The following is a 27,104-nucleotide window of genomic DNA, read 5'->3' as shown; positions in this document are numbered from 1 at the left end:
TTGTATTTTCGAAGTCATCAGAAAACCCAAGTTCATGAAGATTTTCTACTATGTTTCATCAAGAAATTTTATAGTTTCACATTTTATTTTTACTTTGGTGATCCATTGAAAGTTTCTGTGTAATGTGTAAAGTCTGTGTCTAGCTGAATTTCAATATCCATCTATCTCCAATCACTACAACATCGTTTGTTGACATGACTACCCATTCTCCATTAAGCGGCATTTGCTCTTTGTCAAACATCAGTTGACTACTGTGTGGTCTATTTTGGAGGAATCTCTTCTGTCCTACTGACCTGTATATCTATTCTTTCACTAATACCATTCTGTCCTTTTTAGGTGTTTATTTTGGTACTAGTTAGTTAACGTACGGTTATATTACTCTCAGCTGTACCATTTTAGCCAACAGGTGTCTAGCTGCCTCTCATTGTGATTCTAATTTGGAAGTTTCCAATGGTTGGTGAAGTTGAACATCTTTTTGTGTTCTACCTCTATCTCCTCTTCAGTGAAATGCCTGTTCATGTCTTTAACCATTTTATAATTGGCTTCTTACATTTTTTGCCATTGACTCTGGAGACATCTTCTTGTGTTCTAGATGTAAGTTCTTTGTTAGATGTATCCCAGTCCCATACATTGTCTTTTTCCCTGCCTTCCATGGGCTTTGCCTTGTATTTTAAAGGTTCGCCTTATATTTTATTTTTATTTATTTATTTTGCTTATACCATTTTTTAAGTTAAAATTCAATTAATTAACATATAATTTATTATTGGTTTCAGAGATAGAGGTCAGTGACTCATCAGTGTCATATAATACCCAGTGCTACTTACATCACATGCCCTCCTTAATGCCCATCACACAGTTACCCGATCCCCAAAACCCTCTCCCCTCCAGCAACCCTCAGTTTATTTCCTATGATTAAGAGTCTCTTATGATTTGTCTCCCTCTCTGATTTTTTCTTGTTTTATTTTTTTACGGCTTTCCCCTACTGTCCTCTGTTTTGTTTCTTAAATTCCACATAATGAGTGAGATCATATGATAATTGTCTTCCTCTGATTGAGTTATTTTGGTTAGCATAATACCCTCTAGTTCCAGCCATGTTGTTGCAAATGGCAAGATTTCATTTTTTGATGGCTGAGTAGTATTCCATTGTGTGCATGTGGTATACAGATATACACACCCCACCTTTTCTATCCATTCATCTGTAGATGGACATCTGGGCTCTTTCCTTAGTTTGACTTTTGTGGACATTGCTGCTATAAACATTGGGGTGCATATGCCCCTTTGGATCACATCTGTATCTTTGGAATAAATCCCTAGTAGCACAATTGCTGGGTTCTAAGGCAGCTCTATCTTCAACTTTTTGAGGGAACTCCATACTGTTTTCCAGAGTGGCTGCACCAGCTTGCATTCCCCCCAACAGTGTAGGAGGGTTCCCTTTCTCCGCATCCTCGCCAACACTTGTCATCTCCTGACTTGTTACTTTTAGCCATTCTAACTGGTGTGAGGTGGTATCATGTTGTGGTTTTGATTTGTATTTTCCTGATACCAAGTTATGTGAGCACTTTTTCATGTGTCTGTTGGCCATTTGTATGTCTTCTTTGGAGAAATGTCTGTTCATGTCTTCTGCCCATTTCTTGATTGGATTATTTGTTCTTTGAGTGTTGAGTTTTATAAGTTATTTATAGATTTTGGATACTAGCCCTTTATCTGATATGTCATTTGCAAATAACTTCTCCCATTCTATTGGTTGTCTTTTGGTTTTGTCGACCGTTTCTTTTGCTGTGCCAAAGCCTTTTATCTTGATAAAGTCCCAATAGTACATTTTTAAAAAAATATTTGTTTTGTTTCCCTTGCCTTTGGAGATGTGTCTAGCAAGAGCTTGCTGTGGCCAGTGTCACAGAGGTTGCTGCCTGTGTTCTTCTTTAGGATTTTGATGGATTCCTACCTCATATTGAGGTCTTTCATCCATTTGGAGTCTATTTTTGTGTGTGGTGTAAGGAAATGGTCCAGTTTCATTCTTCTTCATGTGGCTGTCCAATTTTCCCAACACCATTTGTTGAAGAGGCTGTCTTTTTTCCATTGAACATTCTTTCCTGCAGTCAAAGGAAAGTTGCCCACAGAGTTAAGGATTCTTTATTCTGTTCCATTGATCATTGGATGTGTCTGTTTTGTGCCAGTACCATACTGCCTTGATGATTATAGCTTTGTAATAGAACTTAAAGTCCAGGATTGTGATGCCACCAGTTTTGGCTTTCTTTTTCAACATTCCTTTGGCTATTCGGGGTCTTTTCTGGTTCCATACAAATTTTAGGATTATTTGTTCCAGCTCTGTGAAAATAGCTGATGGTATTTTTGATAGGGATTGCACTGAATATGTAGATTGCTCTAGGTAGCATAGACATTTTAACAATATTCCATGTCATAAAAGCTATACACAAAAAGCCCACAGTGACTATCATTCTCAATGGGGAAAACCTGAGACCTTTTCCCCAAAAGTCAGGGACACATCAGGGATGTCCACTATCACCACCATTATTCAACATAGTACTAAAAGTCCTAGCCTCAGCAATCAGACAACAAAAAAGAAATAAAAGGCATCTGAATTGGCAAAGAAGAAGTCAGACCCTTGCTCTTTGCAGATGACGTGATACTTTATGTGTAAAACCCAAAAGACTCCACCCCAAATCTGCTAGAACTTGTACAGGAATTCAGTAAAGTGTCAGGATATAAAATCAATGCACAGAAATCAGTTGCATTTCTATACACCAAAAATAAGAGAAATTAAGGAGCCAATCCCATTTACAATTATACCCCAAACCATAAGATATCTAGGAATAAACCTAACCAAAGAGAAAAAGGATCTGTACTTGCCTTATATTTTAAAGGCATCTTTCTGAGGAGTTAAAGTAACTTTTATAGTTAATTTTTTTCTTGTGTTAACATTTATTGTTGTTTAAGGTGCTCTTTGCTTTACTTTCTGATCCATAACAATAGAAAAGAAAGAACTTTTTTCTTCTTCAATGGCCATCATTAGGGTGATAATTTTAGAACAGAATGGGACATTATTTTCAATGAATTTAGTATGCTTTAGCAGAGTCAGCAAGGAATGTACTTCTAGTACAACCAAAATGGAGATAGTATCAGCAAGGGAAAACATGCTGCTGTCCAAGACTTGGGATACTGGTAGATGTTGTATAAAGAGACGAACATGGGAACAGCACATGTTCAAACTGGGCACGGGTTGGGGAGAGAAAAAAGTCTGATAGTGGGTAAAACACTGAGAAAGGTTATCTGGAAGCTGAGCAACCCAAGGCCACAGATTCATCACAGCCATTACTTGGGAAGGGAAACGGATTTTAATGAAGCAGGAAAAGAAGGTAGTCACCAAACCCCTGCTGTGGGTTTGGGACTTGCAGAGAGAGTAGTTAACCTATTTGGGTTTAGATTTTAATTTCCAGTTTCTTAATTTAGGTTCAAGATTACTAAAGGATGGGACTCCTGGGTGGCTCAGTCAGTTAAACATCTGCCTTTGGCTCAGGTCATGATCCCAGGGTCCTGGGATCCAGTCTCCTATTGGGCTCCCTGCTCAGTGGGGAGCCTGCTTCTCTCTCTGCCTGCCACTCCCATTGCTTGTGCTCTCTCTCTGACCAATAAATCAATAAAATCTTAAAAAAAAAAAAGATTGCTGGGGCACATGGGTGGCTCAGTCATTGAGAGTCTGTCTTTGGCTCAGGTCACAATCCCAGCAGCCTGTGATGGAGCCCCACATTGGGCTCCCTGCTCAGTGGGAAGCCTGCTTCTCCCTTTCCCACTCTCCCTGCTGTGTTCCCTCGCTCCCTGTGTCTCTCTCTGTCAAATAAATAAATAAAATCTTAAAAAAAAGAAGATTGTTAAAGGATATCTTATTAGATTAAGTGCTGCAAAAAAAATCAAGTTTGTTACATGATCCTTACCATCCACTCTATGGAAAGGTAAGCACATACACACTTACATACTGCATATCTGGATGATTTTCATACTCCTGAGCTGTAGTAGTAATAGAATATAATTAATAATAGAAGGAATTTACATTGGTGTTGGTCTAGTATAATTTCCTCACTATGTAAGAGGCTATTTAGAAGAAGACTGTGTTAGTCTGTTTTCCAGGAACAACGTCTCACACTACCTTCCCATTCTTTCTCAATGTGTAGACTGACCTCTAGTGTTCTTCCTTTAAGAATTAATAAATGTAGTCTAGTCGTGAGCGCTATCTGGGAGCAAGTAGAGATTTATAGACAAACCCCTTCAGAGGCGAATTCTGCAAATATCCGTTACACATCAACCATGGGCTGATCCCTGATGACGAAGCCCCGTCTTATTCTAGAACTCCTTCAAATGTCTCCAGTTATTTCAAACAGCTTCTGTTAGAGACACATTATCAAACAGGACGAGCATATTATAGAACTCAGAATGTAAAACAAGGGTTGATATCTCACTACTTAAAATGAAGAAAGAAAGGAAAACTGGCGCCATCCTGTTCACGTATTTAAAATAGTAAAATCCTGAAATGTTTATTCTTGCAAACCATTCTGTTCAGAGATTGGTTCCCAACAAAAAGAGCTTCAAAGCTGTAAGTTGTAAAAGATACCAAACACTTAGGATAGTAGCTGGCAGTTTTTCATGAGAATGATCTAATGCGATTTTTCTACCTTTTATTAGAGAAAATTGCGAACATTCACAGAAGGAGAATGGCACACTAGACCTCCGTGTGCCCATGGACCAGCTCAGCCATTAAGGAGATTCTACCAATCAAATCTCAACTGCACTTCCCTCTTCCACTCCAAACCCCTTCATATCCAGTGACATTTTAATCCGTTTCATTAACTGCTATATTTTGTGCATCAAAATCTGTTTTTTCAGTGCTTAAAAACCTCCCGTGAAACACTATCTGATATTCCGAACTCTATTTGCCTGAAGGAAGAAAAATGAAGTTATAGCAGATTTGAGGGCAGTAAAAGTAAGGTCCTATAAAGGTGATATGAAAATTAGCCTTTAGGTCACGATTAACTATTACTCAAGCAAAAAAAAAAATGTCATCAAAAGAAAGACAACTATAAAGCGAGAGAAGCAGACAGTGAAATGGAGAGAGGGAAAAGGAAGAGAAAAATGAAGGAATGAAGGGGGGCTTAAGATTGAACAGAAAATGTCATTCTTGCAGTCACCTCCTCCAAGAAGCCTTCCCTAATAGTTGGAATTAATTACCCTTTCCTCAGCTTGCTTTTTATTATTCCATTCTGCTTTGTTTTAAATAAAATACTGCAAAGATCTGTTTTCCCCCAGAAAACATTTAGCTATCTATTTGTTGAGGGTTAGAATTATGCCTTCCTCTCTGTGTATTGACTTCTCCTCCCCGGATTATTCCAACAGTCCTCTGACTCCCTGAGTCTGTTCTTGACCTTTGCTATTTCTCAGATAGCAGTCAGAGGAATCCTGTTAAAACTTGACTTGGCTCACATCACTCCTTTATTCAAAACCCTAAAAGACTTGCCATTTCATTTAGAATACAGCTGAAGTCTTTACAAGGGCCTCAAGCCGTACAGGCATCCTCTACCTCAGGGCCTTTGCACAGCTTGCTTTCCCTGTCAGGAACATTCTTCCCCCAAATGTCTTTCTAATTCACTCACTGTTTTCAAGTTCTTGCTCAAATATTATCTTTCACTTCCTTGCTCTATCTCTTCTTACCCTACCTATAACTGTACTCTTTTTTTTTTTTTTTCCAAAGCAAGGATCACCAAATGGGTCTGTGTGCTCCATTGGGACATGGGCTTCATATGCAGGATGTGTCTCCATTGCCTTGTGTAGAGCTTGTCCCTGAGTAGGATATTCTCAAGGTATTTGTGGGACAAATAATGGATGAATCATGTTCCACAAGGTGTGTTGGAAATAGGAGGCACACTTAATAAATGAGCCAGTGAATGAATTCTGACCCAATTCTGTTCTGAATTCTGACCCAGATTTGTACCTGAGAAAACAGGGGAGAAATACTTAAAAAGTTAGGGCAATTGCAAGTAAATTTGATAACGAAGAACAAGATAGTGGTTCATTAACTTTGGAAAGTGTAGCTGTGAGCCTGAAGTAGGAGTTCCGGAAATCAAGTGGCATGTCCTGCCCCCAATTCTGTTTCAGCACCAACTTGTCTTCCTGAAAGTTGCATGCTAAGTTTTTTCTCCCACCTCTGGCACTGGTGCAAATCTTTTTTTTTTTTTTTTTAAAGATTTTATTTATTTATTCATGAGAGACAAAGACCGAGAAAGAGAGGCAAAGGGGGAGGAGAAGCAGGCTCCCTGTGGAGCAGGGAGACTGATTAGGGACTAGATCCCAGGACCCTGGGATAAGGACCTGAGCCAAAGGCAGACGCTTAACTGATTGAGCCACCCAGGTGCCCTGTTGTAAATCTTTTGAAAAGAGAAGTTAGTAACCCCATCCACCCCAAAGTTGGCATACCCGAAATTGGGTGTTTCAAAGCAGGCTTCTCTCCTACTAATTGTATTCTGTTTAATTGTTTCTAATGTTGAATGGTAGCATACACCCTTCTGAGAAAAAAAAAAAAAGTTTTCCTCTTGGTCACCCTGTAGCAATATCCTTGGGAACGAAATAAGTGCAGAAATATCAAGGGAAAAGCACAAAGGCTCTTCTTAAGTGGGTGGTCAATATCACTTTAATTCTTCATTGTAATCCTCACAAACCCAAAGCCCTGTGAACTATTAAATTACTATGGGGATTTCCTCTGGGCTCCTTGCCCCAGCTGGTCTCAGGATGTTCTGGGCAACAGGCAGCTTGGGTAATGCTCTCTGAACACCTGTCACCTGCTTCATACCATAATCTAAATAGAATGTGAATACAAAAGGCCTATTATCAATTATGCAATGATCAGTTTGGCTCCGACTACACGTCTGTGTGGTCTGCTTTAGAGCACGTTGTACATTCCCTTAGCAGGCACATCAAAACCCATGAAACAAGAAAGGGCATGAAGAGGTGCTTGCTAGCTCTACTTCCAGTTAAATGAGTCTGGGCATATGGAGATGATCAGTGGGTAGCGGCAGATGTTTGTGTAATGCGAAAGGCAGGGGCTGGGCAGACCAGTGTTATCCAAGCTCTGAAATGTGTGTGCGTGTGTGTGTGCGCGCGCGCTTGTATTTTGAGGGTAGTTCTTTCTCTGCTGATGCGACCCCCCAAATGATATTCACATTCTTAGTATGGAAACTCTGGCTTCTTGCCTTTGCTACCATCTTTATTCAATGTGTGGCCAGTTCAGGGTAACTGGCTGTCCCCATTGCACAGGACTGAGAGGGCATGGCACTTGCAGTGCTCAAACTGGGAAAATCCTGGATAAACTGGAACAAGTGGGTCACCCTCTGTCCTAAGTGCTCCGTATTGGTTCACAAGGAGTCTATCTGCCATCCACCGGGATATACACATGATTCCAAGGGGGCTCAAAATCGAAGGCTACTTGGAAAGCAAGTCCACAGAAGGGATAAATAGGAAGCCAGTGGTAGTGCAGGGTTGGAGGCAATAGCTGGGGCTCCTCCAGAAACAGACGGTAACAGAGCGCACCCTCTGTAGAGAACTTTTAAAGCAATGATAAAACTTATTAGAAGTCAGTGTGCTTTTCATTATCAGCCTGCACCAGCCATTCTAAATGAAGTCAGTGATAAAAGGGTCCTCCTGGAGGCGCCTGGGTGGCTCAGTGGGTTAAGCCTCTGCCTTCAGCTGCAGTCATGGTCTCAGGGTCCTGGGATGGAGCCCTCTCTGCTCGGCAGGGAGCCTGCTTCCCTGCCCCCCCTCCCCGCCTGCCTCTCTGCCTACTTGTGATCTCTCTCTCTCTCAAATAAATAAATAAAATCTTAAAAAAAAAAAAAAAGGCTCCTCCTGGCTGGGGCAAATTACCCGCCCCCTGCACTTCCTACTTCGGAGTGTGCCCCTGTAATGGAGCGGAAGGTAATCCATGACCTGTGAATGTCCTTTTTTATTGAGAGCTTGCTGTGCTGAAGTTGAGCCCTTTCTATACTTTTCTCATTTAATGTTCTCACCAATTTGTAAGGAAGACACTTACTCTAGCCCTTTCGCAGATAAGGTATTAAGAAGTCAAGTCTCTTGTTAAAGGCCACACAGTAAGCTGACAATCTGAATCCCAGGCCAAAGATAGGGCGTCTCAGCCCTGGTGCTCTGTTGCCTTTGCTCCTACATAAGGACAAGTCTGAGAGCCGCTTCCCTAATGGGCACACTGAAGTGGTGGGCAGGGTGGGAGGCCACCAGTGATTCCGAGATGAGCTGCTTAATAAATATTTGTTGAATAACTGAGTGGATGAATGAAGGAATACATTGAGTGAAAACTGCTGCTGTCTTAGAATTACCAGACTCCAGAGAGCTTTGAGTTCAAGCAGGACAGATTTTTTTTTTTTTTTTTTTTTTTTTATGTTTCCAGCCATTGGGGCTTGCCAGTCTTAAGAATTGAGAACATTGAAGACTGACCTGGTCCCTGTCCCAGTTATTCTCCTTTTGGGGAAGATGCTTACACTAATGGATACCAAGTGTTTGTGGATGAGCTGCACCATGAAATACTAATGTAAGGATTTTATTTATTTATTTAGAGTGCCGGTAAGGGGAGGGGCAAAGGGAGAGAGAAGCCGATGTCACTCTGGGTGTTGATCTCAGGACCCTGAGATCATGACCTGGGGCGAAATCAAGAGTTGGGTGCTTAACTGACTGAGCCGCTCAGGTGCCCCAAGATTCTTCTAAGATTTAGCCTATCTTAGCTTGTAAGCCAAGGAAAATGGAGGATCCAGGACTGAGGTGGATTCTCAAGGTCTAACGTAGGCACTGAGGCCATCATTAATGGGGCTCCCAAGTCCCACTGCCTTTGAAACTGACCTGATATGTAATGAGGGTGACACTCCCTGCTCCCTGCTCTTCCTGGGATAGTCTAATTTGGAGACTTTTCCATGATTTTAAGAATGGGCTTCAAGCTAGAGGTTGCATGCTAATGTTCTATGGCCTATGTCTGATCAGTATATGCATTTGGTTTGGCCTATAGTGGTCCCCCAAATTTTTAAGTGATATTTTAAAGAATAAGAAGACTTTGTACAAAAACTTGGATTTTTGGCTTCTCCTCAAACAGTAGAAAAGCTAGCTCTACACCAGTCCAGCAGCACTGGCTGACTAGTCTTGCCTGACTCCTTTCAGCAAGGCATGGGTTGACAACCGCCATTTGAGTCTATCATTAACTCAACTCACTTCATTCATTTAGGTCACCTGTCTGTTCCCTTCTCTGGATCTGCACTGGCTAGTACAGTAGCCACTAACCACAAGGGGATAAAAAGTTTATATTTAAATTAACATTAATAAGATTTAAAATTTGGCTTCTCAGTTGCACTAACTATACTTCAAGTGCATCTCAGCCAGAGGTTAGTAACTGCCATATTGGGTGAGACAGATCACAATGTTTCCATTACCAAATGGAGTCTCTTGGGCAGAGCGGCTGTAGACATCACCTATTTCAGAGTTGTGGCTGGCCCACTAACCCCCCTCCCCACCCCATGGGTTTTACCCTGAAAATCCTATTATAGCAAGAGCAGAAGGGGGAGAAGAAGAAAGAGGAGGAGGAAGAATCATTTGTTGGGTGCTTACTCTCTGTCAAGCACTAGAATAAGAACATTCCACAAATTATCTAAATTAATTGCTTACACAGTCCTATGAGATAAGGGAAATAACTCCTCCTTATCTAAAGATGAAGAAACACAGGCTTAACAGTTAATTAAATTGCTGAAGCTCCCATCATTAATGTATGGTAGTCTAGGATCTAAATCAAGGTCTGTTTGGTCCTAGAACTCAGGCTCCTCATGATCATTCAATAAAGCAGAGTCTGTAGAAATGAATCCACAGCCCCATTAAGCAGTAAGCCTACTGGAAAGTCAGAGAGGGGATGGATATGGTGTCCTTGGTCCATTGGGATCTGCTTGAAGATTGCACCAAAATTATACAGTTAGATAAAATATTCTTGGCCAACCCTAAGGGCCATTTCAGTGAGAAACAGGACATTGTTTATTTTCACAATGATGATTATTTTTTTATTTCTCTTTTTAAATTAAATTAAATGATTTAATTAAATTAATTAAATCATTTAATTAAATAATTAAATTAAATTAAATTTAAATTTAATTTTTTTAAAATTTAAATTCAACTAGCCAACATCATTAGTATTTGATGTAATGTTCAATGATTCATTAGTTGCCTGAAACACCCAGTGCTCATCATTTACATGCCCTCCTTAATGCCCATGAGCCAGTTACCCCATCCCCCCGACTGACCTCCCTACCCGCAACCCTCAGTTTGTTTCTCAGAGTCAAGAGTCTTTCATGGTTGGTCGCCCTCTCTTTTTTCTTCCCATTCAGTTTTTCCTCCCTTCCCCTATTGTCCTCTGCACTATTCCTTATATTCCACATATGAGTGAAAGCATGATAATTAATTGTTTTTCTCTGACTTATTTCACTTAGTGTAATACCCTACAGTTCCATCCATTTGTTTTTATTTTATTTTTAGAGAGAGAGAGCATGAGTGGGGATGGGTAAAGAGAGAGGGAAAGAGAGAATCCCAAGCAGGCTCCCTGCTGAGCACAGAGACCCACACAGGCCGGAGATCAAGAGATCACAAGATCACAAGATCACAAGATCACGACTTGATCCAGTATCTGGAGTCTGATGCCCAACTGACTGGGCCTCCCAGGTCCCCTTATTTTATTTCATTTCTGTGGGAATTACATTGTTGCTTCTTTTCCTTGACTGAGAATTCATAGCTGTCCATTATAAGCTGATTTTAGATATTGAGCTACTCCATGGATCCATCAAGAAGAAATTTATCTTGACATTCAAATGAAATGACATTTCTTCCTTTTTAAGGGGGTTTATTGTTAAGTATGTTGTTCCATTCTTATTAAGAAGTGTCATTTTCACAGACTGCACTAATTTAATAACAATGTAGGCCCAGAATGGACAAAAGAAAAACACTTCAGCTTTTGTCTATTACATGGTAACAGAAATCACTGATCCCTCGGAAAGAGGTGGGTGTTAGACTAATTAATTTCATTATGGGTAAGACTTTTGATATTATTTTCATGTCTCTAGGCAAAATAATTATGTACTAGGTGCACAAACATGTTTTTGTTGTTTCTGTGTATGCATTACAAATTCTTCTTGACGATTTTTTTCCTGCGTTATATGTAACTTTGTACTCTCTGATGGTTCTTTTCCCACCAGCATTGTTTCCCATTTGCATGCTTTTAAATTATAATTTCTCTTTAAAGAATTCAACACATAAAATTAATCAAGAGTTACCATTAGCTGAAGAAGAGTGAAAAAAATTTTAATCAGGTAGAATTACTTTTAAATGTAAAGGGGATATATTCATGTGGTTGGTGTCAACCTTTTTCTATATTCTACATTTGAAATTATTTTGTAGTTTCCTAAACTATAAACATTTATCAGAAACATTTTTAGGACAGGATTTGCTTTGCCAGAGCACATAATTATCATCAGCTTTGCTTGCCAATAAAGAGGAATCAAGAAGAATGCTTTCATCTGGATGAATTTATGCATAGGATGTGGATGGTAAGTTCTTTTTTTTTTTTTTTTTTTTTTTTTTTTGCAGATTTCATCTATAGCCTAGAGGCAGGGAAAAAGCTTTTTACAGAAGTAGACAGAGAATTTGATTCATAAAATCCCGCATTTCAATTACAACCAACATGATGCTGGTTCTCTCACAAATGAAGTGACTGATATTGGTGATAATTTCTTTTTTTTTTTTTTTTTTTGATGAGTTTTAAAATATCTTTGCTTTACCATCCAGACTCATATTTGCCAACCAAATCTCCCACCAGTTTAGGTAGAATTATTATTTTTTTTAGGAGGACAATACAGAACGGATGTTAATATTAAAATCTGGGAGGAAAATGATTTCTCAATGCAAATATACCCTCCCTTAGTAGTACATGTTGGGCTGAAGAATTTATCTGCTCTGTTAATTAGCATTTGCCAAGTACCCATGATGTGGTCCTCAGTGTGCTCTATGGCCACGCTTATCAAATTTAATGTGCATATGAATCACGTGGCACACTGTTCTCATGTGTACGGGCTTATTCAGCCAGAGCGGCCCCACCTCGGTTGAACAGCCATTTTGTTGTTTATGCAGTAAAACTTAAACTGACCCTGCCTCCCCCACCCCGGGGGAACTTATTTAAAAGCAAGTCCGGGAAACCAGGCCCAGGTAACAAAGCCCAAATACAAGGGTGGGTCAGGTCAGGTGGAGATAACAGCCCGAATGCAGGGATGAGTCAGGCCAGGTGGAGACATCCAATCAGTAGAGCGTGCATACTGTCTCCCTAGCTACCAAGGAGTATGGGCCCCGCCTTTTGGGTGCCAATTTGGACCAAGGTAATAGGCTAGTGCAAATAGCTACTATGGGGTAAATTGTAGTTCAATTGGCCACCCGTGTGTGACCTAGCATGACTGTGCAGCTTTCTCTGTGTCTTACAATCTCATTGGCCACCTGTGTGTGGCCAGGCTCAACCACATGGCCTTTGCTCTATAAAAGTTAGTCTGTGAGGCAGGGAGGGCTCGTACTCTCTGTAAGAGCCGTGGCTCTGGCCGGTCAGTTGGATTCTCGATGCTTGGCGTGAAATAAAGCTTTGCTTGACCTTCGCTTTGTATCAGTCTCGCTCCTTTAATCACAGACCCATTATTGGGGGACCCAACACATGCAGATTCTGGTTCTGTGGATCTTGGAGACTCTCCATTTCTAAAAAGTTTCCAGGTGAAGCCAATGCTGGTGGCCTAGGAATCACACACTCTGTAGCAAAACCCTTGGTGTCGAAATAGAGATGAACACAATAAAGCCCAGCCGTGGGCTCTTCAACAAATGGAAGAGAGCTGGCTAACTGAGGAGTAAAGAAGAGTGGGAAGGTTCCGCTCTAGGTTACGGAGATATAATCAACTTGGGGCAAACCAAAGAAAACGGGCATGGAAAAGCATAGGAGAACCACCAGAGGAAAACAGATACAGTTGGGGAGATAATGGGACAAAGGAAAAAAGGAGTGACAAGTGGTGTTGCCCATTTTTTTGATGGCTTTAGCCCGAGGGTGGTCTGATCTCCCCTGTGGGGGTGGACTCCAACTCAGAGAGAAAATCCTGCAATGGACTGGCTTAAAAATCAGATGTCAGAGTTCAGGTTAGTACAGCAGCTGGAAAGTGAGAGAAGATAGAACGAAGGAGGAAAAGGGAAGGAAGATAAAGAAAGGAGAGAGATACAGAGAGGGTGTCCCAGATTTGGTAGGTAAACTCTGTTCCAGTCTGTGGTCAACCCCCAAGTCACCTAGAAAGAAGGAAGCCTCCCAGCAGCCCAGCTAAGGCTAAGAGAGCTGCAAGGACTGCAGCTGCTCCTGATGGGAGGGGAGAAAAAGGTTGCAGTTTGAGTTCCGAAAAGTTAACTTCCTGTTTATAAAAATAATCAGTATTTTTCAAAGGAACCTGACAGAATCCAGAGATGCTTTAATGTATTATCCTCAATACCTAGGATACAATACAGATTTTTCTTATAACATGAAGAAATAGGCAAATGTAACATATATTCAAGAAAAGAGAGTATCAAGACCAAACTTGAGATGAATGAGGTACTGGAAACAGCAGGATGAATATTTTAAAGCATCTCATATAACTGTGTTTGAGGACACAAAGGAAAACATGTTAAGATTTAAAAAGGTAAGAATCACAGCAGCAAAATAATTAAAAAAAAAAAAACATAAAAAAAAGACCCAATGGAAATTCTAGACTAAACAATACGTTATCTTAAAAATAAGGGTGCCTGGGTGGCTCAGTAGGTTAAACGTCTGACTTTGGCTCAGGACCTGATCTTGGGGTCCTGGGATTGAGCCCTACATCAGCCTCTCTCTCTCTATCTCAAATAAATAAATAAAATCTTTAAAAAAATAAAAGATAAAAAATAGAAAATCCATTGGATGGTCTTAACAGCAGACTGAAGATGACAGAATAGTCAGCCAATGCGAAGACACACAGTATCCAACCTAAGAACGTTAAAAAGTGAGCAGACTCTCAGGAATCTGTAGGACAATAGCTTAAGAAATAACATGTTTAGACTTGGTATCCCAGAAGGAGAGGAGTAAAAGAATAAAGCAGGAAAAAAAATATCTGAGGAAATAGTGGCCCAACACTTTGCAAATTTGGTGAAAGACATACATTTTTCATGAATGTATGTCAAGGAACATAAATACAAGCCAACCACACTTAGGCCCTCCGTAGTCAAACTGCTGGTTATAATGGGAGACAGCACTGCTAGTGCCTGAAAGTACAGACTCTGAGTCAGAGAGGCCTGCCCAGAAGCCTGCATCTGCTGGTTGACGTCCATGAGAACTTGGGCAGATGACTCTAAAAGTACTGAGCAGATTTTTGGCTCACAGAGTACTTAAGAAGTTAAGAATCAACTGCACTGCTGGTAGGAAAGTGGCAAAGTGGTACAGCCGCTATGGAAAACAGTATGAAGTTTCCTCAAAAAATGAAAAATAGAATCACCAGAGGATCCAGTAATTCTGCTACTGGGTATTGACCCAAAGTAAATGAAAACAACAATCCAAAAAGATATATATGTATCCCTGTGTTTACTATAGCATTATTTGCAAGAGCCACAATATGGAAGCAACCCAAGTGTTTATCCATAGAAGAATGGATAAAAAAGATGTGATATCTACTTAAACACACAGACACACACATACACAGACACACACACACACACATGCATGCACACAGGAATATTAGTTATAAAGAGGAATGAAATCTTGCCATCTCCAACAACATGGTTGGACTAGAGTGTAACACTAAGTGAAATAATTCAAACAGAGAATGGTAAATAACATACCCTTTCACTCAAGTGTGAAATTTAACACAAAAAACAAACAAGCAAAAAAAAAAAAAACCCAACCACAAAACAAAACCAACAAACTCAGACTCTTAAAGACAAGAGAACAAACTGGTGGTTTCCAGAAGGGAGGTGGATGGGGGGATGGGGAAACATGTGAAGGGGATTAAGGGTACACTTATCATGAGGAGCACTGAGTAATGTACAGAATTGTTGAATCATTATATTGCACATCTGAAACTAATGTAACACTGTGTGTTAATTATAATTCAATTAGAAAAAAAATAATCATTAGAAGGATGTGGAAGAGAGAATGGGACTTTGGGATAAAAAAAAAAAAAAAAGGTAGAAATCCAGGAGAGATTGGTTTAACCTACATTTTCTGCTAACTCTGTATCCAAAGACTAATCCAGCATATATTTACTGACCAGGTACTGGTAGGTTCTCTCCTGCTGAAATTGGCATAAGTTACCCGGTGGTCAGCTGAAGATCACCAGGGCTCCATGAAAGTGACCTTATTTCATAACATATGTTCTCTCACACCAACCATGACTTGCAATGATCATCTCTCTTTGTGATGTAGCAAAACAAGAGTGGAGTGATATTTCTGAAACAATAATTGATGGTTCCCCCCCAGCCTTTCCTGCTCTGCTTTTGTCCTTGCTTTCTTTCATCTATCAAGTTGTAGTGAGGCCACTTGGGGATCACTGATGCAGGGAAAGGACATGTTCTCTGGAAGGTGGAGAAAAAAAGTGGTTCCTTTCATGTTTTGAGAATTAAAAGCCTGGGTCTTGAGGGAAAGGGAAAGAATTTAGGGCCCAGTTTGCAGATTTGGGAGACCACATGATCATTTAAGAGCAAAACTTTTGAACCTGCAGTCTATAAAATAATTTTGTGCTTAAGTGAAAAAGACTTTGAAGGGGAAAAAATGAAATCTTGGAAAGGGCAGGTCTTGGCATGTCCTATCATCTCTACTGTTATCACCTTAAGTCTGAGCAATCATAATGTCCTGCTCAGATTATTGTGAGAGCTTCTCCCAACAGGGGTACCTGCTTCTGCTCTTGCCCTCCTCATCTCCCCCAGGCCAATCTGCTTTCAGCCAAACAAAGGGTTTCCTGTTGTAACCTATGCCAGATCAGGCCAATTTGCTCTGCTCACAGCTCAGCAACGCTCCCATGGTATTCCCAGTCAAAGCCAGGAAGACCTCTGCAAGGATTACAAGACTCTACACACATATCCTAGTCCCCTTCTGATGTCATTTCTTTCCATTTACACTAGCCTTCCTCTTGTTGCTTGAATATGTAAGGCATACTACTATCTTTAGTACATTGTCATATTCTTCTCCCAGACAACCACAAGGCTCACCTCCTTCAGGTTCTTACTCAAATATCACATCCTCAGGTCTGCCTTGAGACCCTTCATTCCCAACCTATTGCTCTTACTGTGTTTTGTTCTTTTTTGTTTGCACTTTTAGTATATATTTTACTATATGTTTTTAGTATATAGATAATTTACTTAGTCTTTTTTTTTTTGCTATTATTATTATTATCTGCCTGCCCTTTTAGAATGATAGAAGGGATCTTTGTTTTGTTCACCTGTGTATCTGAAGAGCCTAGCACAGTGCCTGCCATTTGATAAAATCTCAAGAAATAATGACTGTCTCCTGAACCTCTTCACTTTCTTGTCCGGGGTATGCCCTAGGGAGGGAAAGCAGGACAGGCAGGTAGGCTTGGGGGATGTATGAACAGATGTATGTCTTTTCCCAGCCAAGACATTGTATTAGCAGCATATCCTAGAGAAGAAATGCAGTGTCTAGGTTGGGAGTGTTTGATGTCACTGCATGGAGTTTCTGTAAAATACCTGTGAGCCCACGAAGGATTGAAGTGGCAGAGGGCTTGGAATGGTACCCAGAGAGTTTCCCATATGTGGAGCAGGGGTAGCAAAATGATTGTAGCAACAATGGGGAGAACTGCCAAGACCCAAAGGAAACTTCTAAATGCAATAAGGGGTAAATTGTACATCAGCTGATGTCTGTTGGGCTGGAGGTTGGTTCATGATGGCCTAATTTTGTGTGCCTGGAGCCCTGACTTGGAGGCTAAACTTAGCTAGGACTGTTGCAAAGACCTCCTCCACATGGCTCCTTCACAAGGTTCATTATTTCGTGGTAACTTCAGGCTCCAAGGGTGAGTGTTGTAAGGGGGAGGATGTAAAGCGACCAGTCTCTTCAGGACTGGGCTCTGAGACAGGCACAGCCAAACTTTCACCAAATTCTCATGGCCCACACAGTCACAGAGCCCAGCCAAGCTCAAGGAGAGGAAGATTCTCCCCTCTAGACAGAAGAATTATCAAACATTTTTGGCGATCTTTGATTTTCCATCAAATGAAATCAGCAAAATGTTATCAAAAATAAAATCCCAGTAAGTACTATGTCATGGAATGACATCAAACTTCCCCGATGCTACCAAGGCATGGGAAAAAATGCCATCTTCACAAGAAACAAACATGTTAATTTCTTAACAAGGAAGCCAAATATTTTGTTATTCCATGCTCTACTGTCATTCTTGACGAATGCCAGTGGGGCAGAAACAAAGTAGAATTAATCTGGATTCTGATAGAAATTGGGGAGAAAAAGATAAAGGAAAAAAGAATTGGGCGAAAAGTTATACAAGAAGGAGGATAGAACCAAGCCATTTATTTCAAAGGAAAGAGAAACTGAGTTGTCGTTACAGAAAGAGGAGGAAGGTAGCTAACTCCTAGTAGAGGACAAACACTAGAAGGAAGCAGTAGAAATGGAAAAATAATGTCAAAGTCAGCTGAGTGTGTGAAAAGAAGAAATCAGGGCGAATGTGTGCTTGAAGCAAAAGAACAAAAATAAGATCAAAGTTTGGTTCTGAAGATTTCAATAGAATTCAGAATTCATTAGGAATTCAGAGGGTAGGGGAGAATAAATTACCGCAAAACATACAACTAATAACTTGAACGATGTTCCTTTCATTGTGTCTGAGTAGGAAAGAGGTTTGATTTTACAAGAGCCATTGTAATTATTATGTATCTATGCTTGAGAACGAACAACACAGAAGCACCTAGGCTTCCGATCCAACTTTGAAATACAGAAATGGAAGGACCAAATGCAAACAAACAACAACTCCCCCCCTACCCCCCCCAACACACACCTAAATACTCCACCCATATTTTGTGCAGGTTCCCTTTAAAGTCTGTCCTCAGAGACTTTCACCCACTGTGAAAAAATGAGAAAAAAATTCTATTTTCTCTCTGCCCTGTAGCAACAGAGTGGCGGCTCCTGCATTTTCTTGTAGATGGAAGTGTTTTGTTTTCTGGTGCTCCTGAAAAGCATCGGAGCTGTGAAGTCTCAGAAAGTTGGGACAAAGGGACTTTCCCTCTGAAATGGCAGCTAACACACAGTAGGGCCGACACAATTAATCTAGGAGCAGCGGGGGTGGAGGCAGCGGCTGGAACAGCCTCAGAGAGGACCAACCATGAACACACAGGCAGTGAGACAGAAAATGCCTCCTGTTTTCAGAATAGCTATGAAAAGACGACTCAAGTTGGGAGGATATATTCATTTCAGGAACAAGGCACTGCCAGAAATCATTAATGTATGTATTCCTATGTCCATAATTCCTTTCTCACTCCAATTTTCTCCCTTCCCCCACCACAGTCCCCTGATATTTTCCCTCGGATCAATCTTCAATCTCAGTGTTTTAAAAACTTCTAAGAAGCTGGATTTTTCCACCTTCAAATGAAGAGTTCGTGTCTTTTTGATTTAAAGTAGAAAGCACTAGTGCTGTCTACTGCAATCCAAGCCCGTAGCATACAATCTGACATGTCAAAGGCAAGAGAAGAAAGAAAAGGCAGTGAATGCACATATGGAGGGAGGGGACTGGATGTCACAGCAACAGCATTGTGCCTTGGACACAAAAGGAGGATCTGGAGAAACCTGAAGGCCCCCAAACAAATCCGCATGCAAATGATTCACTAAGTAGCGATCTGCACCCAAAGAGCTCACTGGGACTCTGGCCATTCCAGAAAGAATAAATTCCTCAGCTACAATATGTATTGGTCTCCAGTATTCTAGTTGGAGACTGGACTGTGGTTAAATCCAGATGGAAATTCACCAGTTTCATGGTAGCAAAAACAGTTCTGTTTCATATGACTGATTCTTTGGGGGCAGACCACAGAATGTGACAATGATGGCTTTTTTGAAAGACCCTGTTGTGAATCAGGCAGATGAATAAATCAGGCAAACAGAAGGAATGGCCTTGTAAATAGAGCTTAGGTACTGACAGAACCTTCGTCATAAAACACTGTATTTTTATAGGCATGAACTGATTCCATGACTCTTTATAAAGATTATCTTTGTAGAATTTACATAGTACATGTACTTCATTCTCATGACTATCATTTACTATAAGCAAGCAGGGTAAGGGGCAGGGAGGAACATTAGACTAACAGGAGAAAATATGATATGAGGCTTCAAAGAATTAGAGAATGCTGATGTTGGGGAAAGGGGTGTTAGGGTTTATGTAGAACAATCTAATATTACTTAAGACGAGAAATGGTTATTTATTTTCCTAATGTCACATGTCTAATAAGTGTTGGAGCCAAGATTTGAATCTGGGTCTTCTGACTCCAAATCCAGTGCTCTTGGAGTATCTTAATATTTTAGCTCCCAAATTTATATGATATTGACTGCTTATATTCTATTAATTGGGCTATGTAACTACAAGATTCTATAATAGACCAACTCTGAAATCTCGGGGGTTCAGCAACCAAAATTTATGTGAAGTCAAGTGCAGGTTAGTGGGGACTTCCCCAGTCCAGGGAATCAGAGGACCAGACTCTCTTCAACTTGAACCACCTCCATATCACAGGAGGCTTTAGGTCACTACATTAGTGGAAAAAGAATATGGATTATCACCCCAGTTCTTAAATGCCTCAGCCTGGAAGATTTATGTATTACTTCCCCTCACATTTCATTGGCTGGAACTAACTATAGGGCTTCGTCTAAATCAAATGGTTTTGGAAAGTACAATCCCCCCATGTGCCCAGGAAGGAGACGAGAATTGGGTGAATACTTTTAACCCCTTTCACACGTGCATATCTGGTTTTCAAGAAACACAAAATAAAGCACTATTACTAAGCGAAGTATGGAGATTTCCTGGGTGACTGGGAGGTAAGAATAACCCAATTACTCTTTCCATTAAATTCTTACTAAAGTAGGAAGGCCTGGCAAGAAATACTGAGGGCTTATGAATTCATTTCTTTTAGTATAGGCATTCTAAATCCCCAAGTGTGACTTCACAAATATTACGACCCAAAATATTGGCCACCTGCTTTGTCCGTAACATTTTACAGACCACTACTCTATATTGCATCTCTCTTTCCAGAGCATTTTGTAGATTCCAGTTGGCCCCATATCACAGGGAGCAAATATTTGTGAAGCTGATCCACGGCTGCTCCAAAGCCAGGCCAGAGCCAGGCCCCAGAGAGCCTGTGCTTTGCTGGCATTGGCGGGTCCTACTGACATGGTCCAGGGAGCACCCAGAGATTTTCCAACTCTAGAAAACTGCAGAGGTTGGCCATGGGCTATTAAAATGAGTCATCTGCTTCTTGGTCTCCTATTTGTAGTTTTTAAGGCAACATTTGTTGCCTTCCACCAAAGGGAACACCACAGGTTTGGTTTACCAAATATTAGAATAATAGGAACCTAACCTCTCTGATACAAATGTTTTTTGAGTTCGTTGTGATATTGAAGACTTTCACACACACACACACACACACACACACACACACACTCAACTTCTTTAGACTGGAGCTTTTCAGTCCTCAATGTACAAACACCTGGGAATCTTGGTTAAATGCAGATTCTGATCTAGAAAGTCTGGGATGGGTCCTGCAGCTGTCTTTCCAACAGGCTCAAAGATCATGTCAACACTAAGGATCCCTCCAGGGGATCACCTGGGATTCCTTTTACCAGCTTCAGTGTGTCCATTCCCCACTGGTTACGTCTTCTGCTGTTAAGGTCTCTGAAGGATAGCTCCTGGGCTATTGCTTATATCTACCTATCCCCATTCTCAGCAACTGATACCCAGTGACTCACAGTTATGGAGAACAGAAGTGGCACAAACTCTGGGTGTAATTTTGGCCTCAGAGCTCTTCAGCAGAGCGGCTTGAGGCTGAAGCTAGATTTCACCTGAAACTACATCCTATCCTATCCTGCTTCTTCTTCTTCCTTAAAGGTTTTCTTTACAGAGCACTGCCTCGAACAATCCCATCTTAGGCTCTCTTTCCAGGAAACCCACTGAAGGCCTTGGCAAGCCACATTTTGAGAAGCCAGTCTAGAGGGTTCTAGAATTAGCTGAAACAAGGTGCTGGCTTGGGATCACACAGATTGGGTTTTAAAAATTTAACCAACACTTTTTCAGCTTTTTGGGTAGAAGCCGCCAAAACTGGTGTCACTGGTGGCTGGCCAATTAAAGATATCATGGCAACTGAGAGCTTCCAAAGGCTCATGTTTATGGAGTGTGACTGGTGCTTCATGGATATTTAATGTTGTGGGTCCTTCCACCCCTTTCCATCTATGTTCAACACCTATGTGCTGGACTTGCATTTTTTATATCTGATGCAGGTCATATGATACTCATTTCTGATCTTGATTTTAGCTATCTTTTTTACTTGCTTCTTTCCTTTCTTTCCCATAGCAGGGTTGAATGGACTTGAATGATACAAGCACAATGAAGAACATTTAACATGGACAAATTATATCATAGCAAAGACGATGGCAAAAAAAAAAAAATGAGGTTAGATCTGAAAATGGGATAGGGAGACAACCTGGGGATTAGAGAATGGAAGCATCTACCACCCTAAGAATAATGGACAAAGTAAGGGGATGCTTGTTTCCAGGATCCAGAGACCAACCTAGATCATGGTGGAGGTGATTTCTGAAGCAGGGGGCAGGGGTGCACCCTGGCATCTCCCTTTCTCCTATATTCTTTCTTGTCAGTGCCTAACATGGGCTAATAGAGCCAGAGGTCAGTAGGCAAGAGAGCCTGAAGAATGTAATTTGCAGAGACAGGCCCCTACAATACAAGCAGAGCAAAAGAAGCATGGTAAATGTGGACCTACATGGTAACCCAGGTTACTGGCAGTGACAAGGTAAGGCCTACCGTACAGGGGAACCCAGGGGAACCCTAGCCTCTCTAGCTTGGAACCTAAATGTAGAACCACTAAACTAAGAAGTCAATGAATAGAGCTAATGGTCTATTAGAATGATAGAATAATTATTTTAAAGCTAACTGAGTTCTGCTCTATGTGTCAGAGTAAACCCAAAGACATCTAAGATTTTTATCATTCTGTGATTTATCTCCAAGTTTCTGGGTTGAAGAAAAATGTACCCGCAAAGACTAAAGGCAATTTTGATTTTGATTTAAAAGATTTTCTTCATTTATTTGAGAGAGAGAGAGAGAGATGGAGATAGTGAGGGGGAGAGAGCACAGGTAGGGAGGAGAGGGAGAAGTGATCTCCCCACTGAGCAAGGAGCCCAATGTGGGACTTAATTCCAGGACCCTGGGATCATGACCTGAGCCAAAGACAGACACTTAATTGACTGAGCCACCCAGATGCCCCGTCTAAGGGAGATTTTAAGATCTAATTCATATGTTCATTCATGGTGAACAATTTTAAAATGAGAAGTAATCACTATTTTGAGAAGAGATCATTTAAAGAAACTAAATCCTAGTAGAAAGAAAAAGTTTGGTTAGATTTACTAAGAGAATAATTCCCATATTAGCTACTGTTAAAATATTTCTTGCATTTAATGATTTTGTACAATTTGGCTAAGGAGAGAGGAGAGCAAATTTGTATTTGTGGTGAGAACAGCTTTACAGTAATGATTTCCTGAACATATCCTATGTATCAAGAGGTGTGCCAATTACTCTAGGGCAGAGCATCTCAACTACTACATTTTTGACATTTTGGGCTAGATGATTCCTTAAAGAGGGTTGTCTTGTGTATTGTAAAATGGTTAACATCATCTCTGACCACAACCTATTTGATACACTTCACCCCCAGCTGGGACAATCAAAAAGTGTCTCCTGATATTGCACAATGCTCCCAACCCCCACTCTAGGAGTGGGTGGGCAAAATTGAGCCCCGTTTAGAACCACTGCTCTAGAAGCACCGACCTATAATTACGCCCTGGGCACCAAAGCACAAAATGAGGGTTACCAACGTTAAATGAACTTGCCCGGCCTCATGCAGGTAGTGAATGGCGCAAGCAGGATTTGAACCCAGATCCAACCCTTGACCTTAATCTTAACATTGAGCTGCCTTCTTCTGTTTTACTCTTTTCTTCTAATTTTTCTGAGAATTAATTGCAAATATCTTTTTTAGTCTGGGGAAAATATCAGGAGAAGAAACAGTCGTTTTTGATCTGAATCTACAGCAAGCGATTAGTTGGATTTCTGATGCTATGGTGGTTTTACGCTGCTGAGATCGCAGAAATTCGGAAGCATAAGAAGCCTGGGAGCTCATCTGCTTCAGAAAACGCTGTTGCGGACATGCAAACCCTTACAAACAGCATCTGACAGTATCTGGTTCATTTTAGCTGAAGAAACAGTGTGCTGCAAAGCCTCCTTGTTTTCTGTGGGCTGTGGTTCTTGTTGAATCTCCTTTCTCGGTAATGTTGTACCACTGTAGTAAATGATCAATTTCAACTTCATGCAGCCAAGGTCAGGTGCGAGGGAACAACAGGCTCTCTACTAAACCATGTAGGAATGATTTATTGCTTTTCCAGAAGAGGATTCTTGACATTTTGAAAATGTAAGGTAGTGCAAGAATAATTAAGCCAAAGGTAGACCGCTGCAAATTGATTGACATTGTCAGAGAAGGCTGATTAGCTTAGATGCTTCAAGAACTGATTTTGCCAGCTATGAATTAAAGGTTAGTAATTAAGTTTATGGGCCATGGCCACTGTCTCCAGGTGGCATTTCACATGGGAGTACTTGTGTTTTGAGAAGACAGGCAAATAAAGCAAACATCAGTTGCCTTTTTACTAACAGTCTTTGCTTAAAATATCTCTTCAGAGGGAAAGGAAAAATAATATTGAGTCAAACTCATCTGGAAGTCAAGGTATTGCTTATTATATCCAATAATGTTTTTGAAAAGCAAGCTCTAACTACCTTCCAAATGGCAACTCAAAGCAAGAGAGATAAGCTTAATAAAAGGTATTCACATCCATCATATTTATCTACCAGTGGGCTCTTTGTGAAGGAACATTTAGTTATGACTTATCTGTTGTTTTCTCCATCTAGCCACGCACCAACTTTCTGAAAACTGCCCTTTCCCTCCTGCTTCCCCATCCTTCCATCCAAATACTATTGGAAGCAGACATATTCAAAGATACATAGCCCTTCTGAAGCATTCAGAATCCTTCCTTAGGGAATTTTTCCCCATTCAATGTTTTTCCGTAGATTCGCAGACTGTACAACCATCGCCATCATTTAAAAACATTTTTTTCCACCGCCCCCAAAAAGCCCGTACCCATTATCCATCACTCTCCTCCTTTTCTTCCTCTTCCTCTTCCACCCTAGGCCTAGGCAATGGCTATTATACTTTCTGTCTCTGCAGATTTGCTCATTCTAGACATTTCATGTAAATGGTGTCCTACAATATGTGCTCTTTTGGGACTGCTGTGTTTCAGTCAGCATGGTTTTGAGGTTCAGGAGGGAGCATACAATAGTATTTCATGCCTTTTGTGGCTGAATAAGATTCCATCGCTCAGATACATCATACCCTCTCTGCTTACTCCTCAACTCGTGGACATCAGCATTGTTTCCACTTTGGGGATACTATAAATAATAACGCTGCTCACTATGAACATTCATGTATACGTTTTCATGTGGACATATGTTTTTATCTGTCTTGGGTATATACCTAAAAAGTAGAATTCGTGGGTTCTAGGTTTTGAGGAAGTGCCAAACTGTTTTCCAAAGTGGCTGCACCACTTTCTACTCCACAATAAAGGAGGGTTCCTAGTATCTCCACATCCTTGCCGACACTTGTTAGTATCTATCTATCTATCTATCTATCTATCTATTTTTTAATTTTAGCCATCCTAGTTGGTATGAAGCGGTTTCTTATTCTGCTATTGCTTTGCATTTCTTTAATAACTAATGGGGTTGAATATCTTTTCATGTGCTTCTTGGCCATTTGCCTGTCTTTGAAAATAAATGTCTATTTTAATCCTTTGCCTGCTGTTTGATTGGGTCTTTTTATTTTTTGAGTTATGAGTTATTTATTTTAAAAAGGTTTATTATATATTCTTGATATAAGTCTCTAATCAGATATATAATTTGAAAACAATTTCATTCTTTAGTTTATATTTTCACTTTCTTTCAGCAGAAAACTTTACATTTTTATTTAGTCCAATTGATCTGTTTTTTTCTTTTGTCACTTAATGCTTTTTGTGTTTTCATGAAGAAACTATTACCTAATTCAGGCCCACAAAGATACACTCCTATACTCATGTATTTTCTTGTAAGAGTTTCATAGTTCTGCCTCTTACACTTAGGTCTATGATCTATTTTGAGTTAATTTTTTTCAAGATTATTATTTATTTATTTGAAAGAGAGTGAGAGAGAGCATGAGCAGGGAGGAGAAGGAGAAGCAGACTTCCCAGTGAGCCTTCCCAGTGGAAACCCAATGTGAGGCTTGATCCCAGGACCCTAGGATGATGACCTGAGCTGAAGGCAGATGCTTAACCAACTGAGCCACCCAGGCACCCCTCTTTTGAATTAATTTTTGAGGTGGGGGTACAAGTTCCTTTTTCGTGTATGTTGGTGTCCCAGTACCATTTGTTGAAAAGACTACTCTCTCTCAGTGAAATCATTTTGTCACCTTGTAGAAAGTCTACTGACTGTAAATGTACTGGTTTATTTCTGGATTCTCAATTCTATTCCATTGAAGTACATGTCTGTCTTGTGCCAGTACCACATTGTCTGATTATTATAGTTTTAAAGTAAATTTTGAGATCAGGAAGTGTAGTCCTCTAACTTTGTTCTCCTATTTCAAGATTGTTTGGGCTACACTGGGTCAGATGCATTTCCATATAAATTTTACAACAAGCTTTTCAGTTTTTTTAAAGATGGCATCTGGGGTTTTGACAGGGATTGTGTTGGATCTGCAGACCTACTTGGGAACTATTGCCAGCTTAGCAAATATCAAGTCTTCAGATCTATAAGGACTTGGAGGAAGATGGCGTGTCCTTCCATTTATTTAGATCTTATTTAATTACTTTCAGTGTTTTGTAATTTTTAGAGGACACATTTGTACATCTTTTGTTAAATTTATTTGCAAGTATTTTGTTAAATTTATTTGTAAGTATTTTACTTTTTGATGCTATTGTCAATGGCATCTTGGGAATTTAAATAAGGATTAAGCAATCCCAGGCTCTGTTTGTCTAGTGTTCTGAATGGCAGAAATGTAAATCTAGCTAATGTTGGAAGCCATTTTCTGCTTTAATGTAGTCTTAAAACGAACATGAAATGAGAGATGGAGAAGACTCCTAGGATTTCTATTGGTACTGGAGACTCTAATTTTAGCTCAGTTTTTAGGCCAGGTGCATCCCTATTCTTTATGACAATTCTTTGCTTTTGCTTGAACTATCTCTAGTGCATTTCTGTCTGCTATGCTCAACTAAAAACCCAAGTAAGACAGAAAGCAGAAAATAGGACTTGCTCTTGTTGTTAGGGAAGAAATGGGTTGCTTCAATGTCATCTCCATCTCTCAGCCATCTCTCAGTTAATTGCTCATTTTTATCTCAAGTGAAATAAACAACATAATATTTTAATGGTCATCATTTATCCTGTGAAATTACCCAGCTACATTAAGCTTTTTGGCACTCTTACTGTGTTAAACTACCCAAATTAAAATGGAAGTGCTTAAGCTATGAGAACTGGCACTAGATTTATATAATCAAGCACAAGCCTTAATACTTACTTGTGTTGGACAGATAGTGTCCCAGAATGTGAGTGTTTTTAGAAATTAGGAATATAAAGTGAACTGGTTTTAGAAATTTTTTAGTGAAGTCATATATCTAAATCTTCTGGTGGTATCTTGGCTCTAGAACC

Source organism: Lutra lutra, chromosome 1, assembly GCF_902655055.1.
Source record: "Lutra lutra chromosome 1, mLutLut1.2, whole genome shotgun sequence".
NCBI lineage: Eukaryota > Metazoa > Chordata > Mammalia > Carnivora > Mustelidae > Lutra > Lutra lutra.
Note: the sequence above shows the minus strand (reverse complement) of the source record.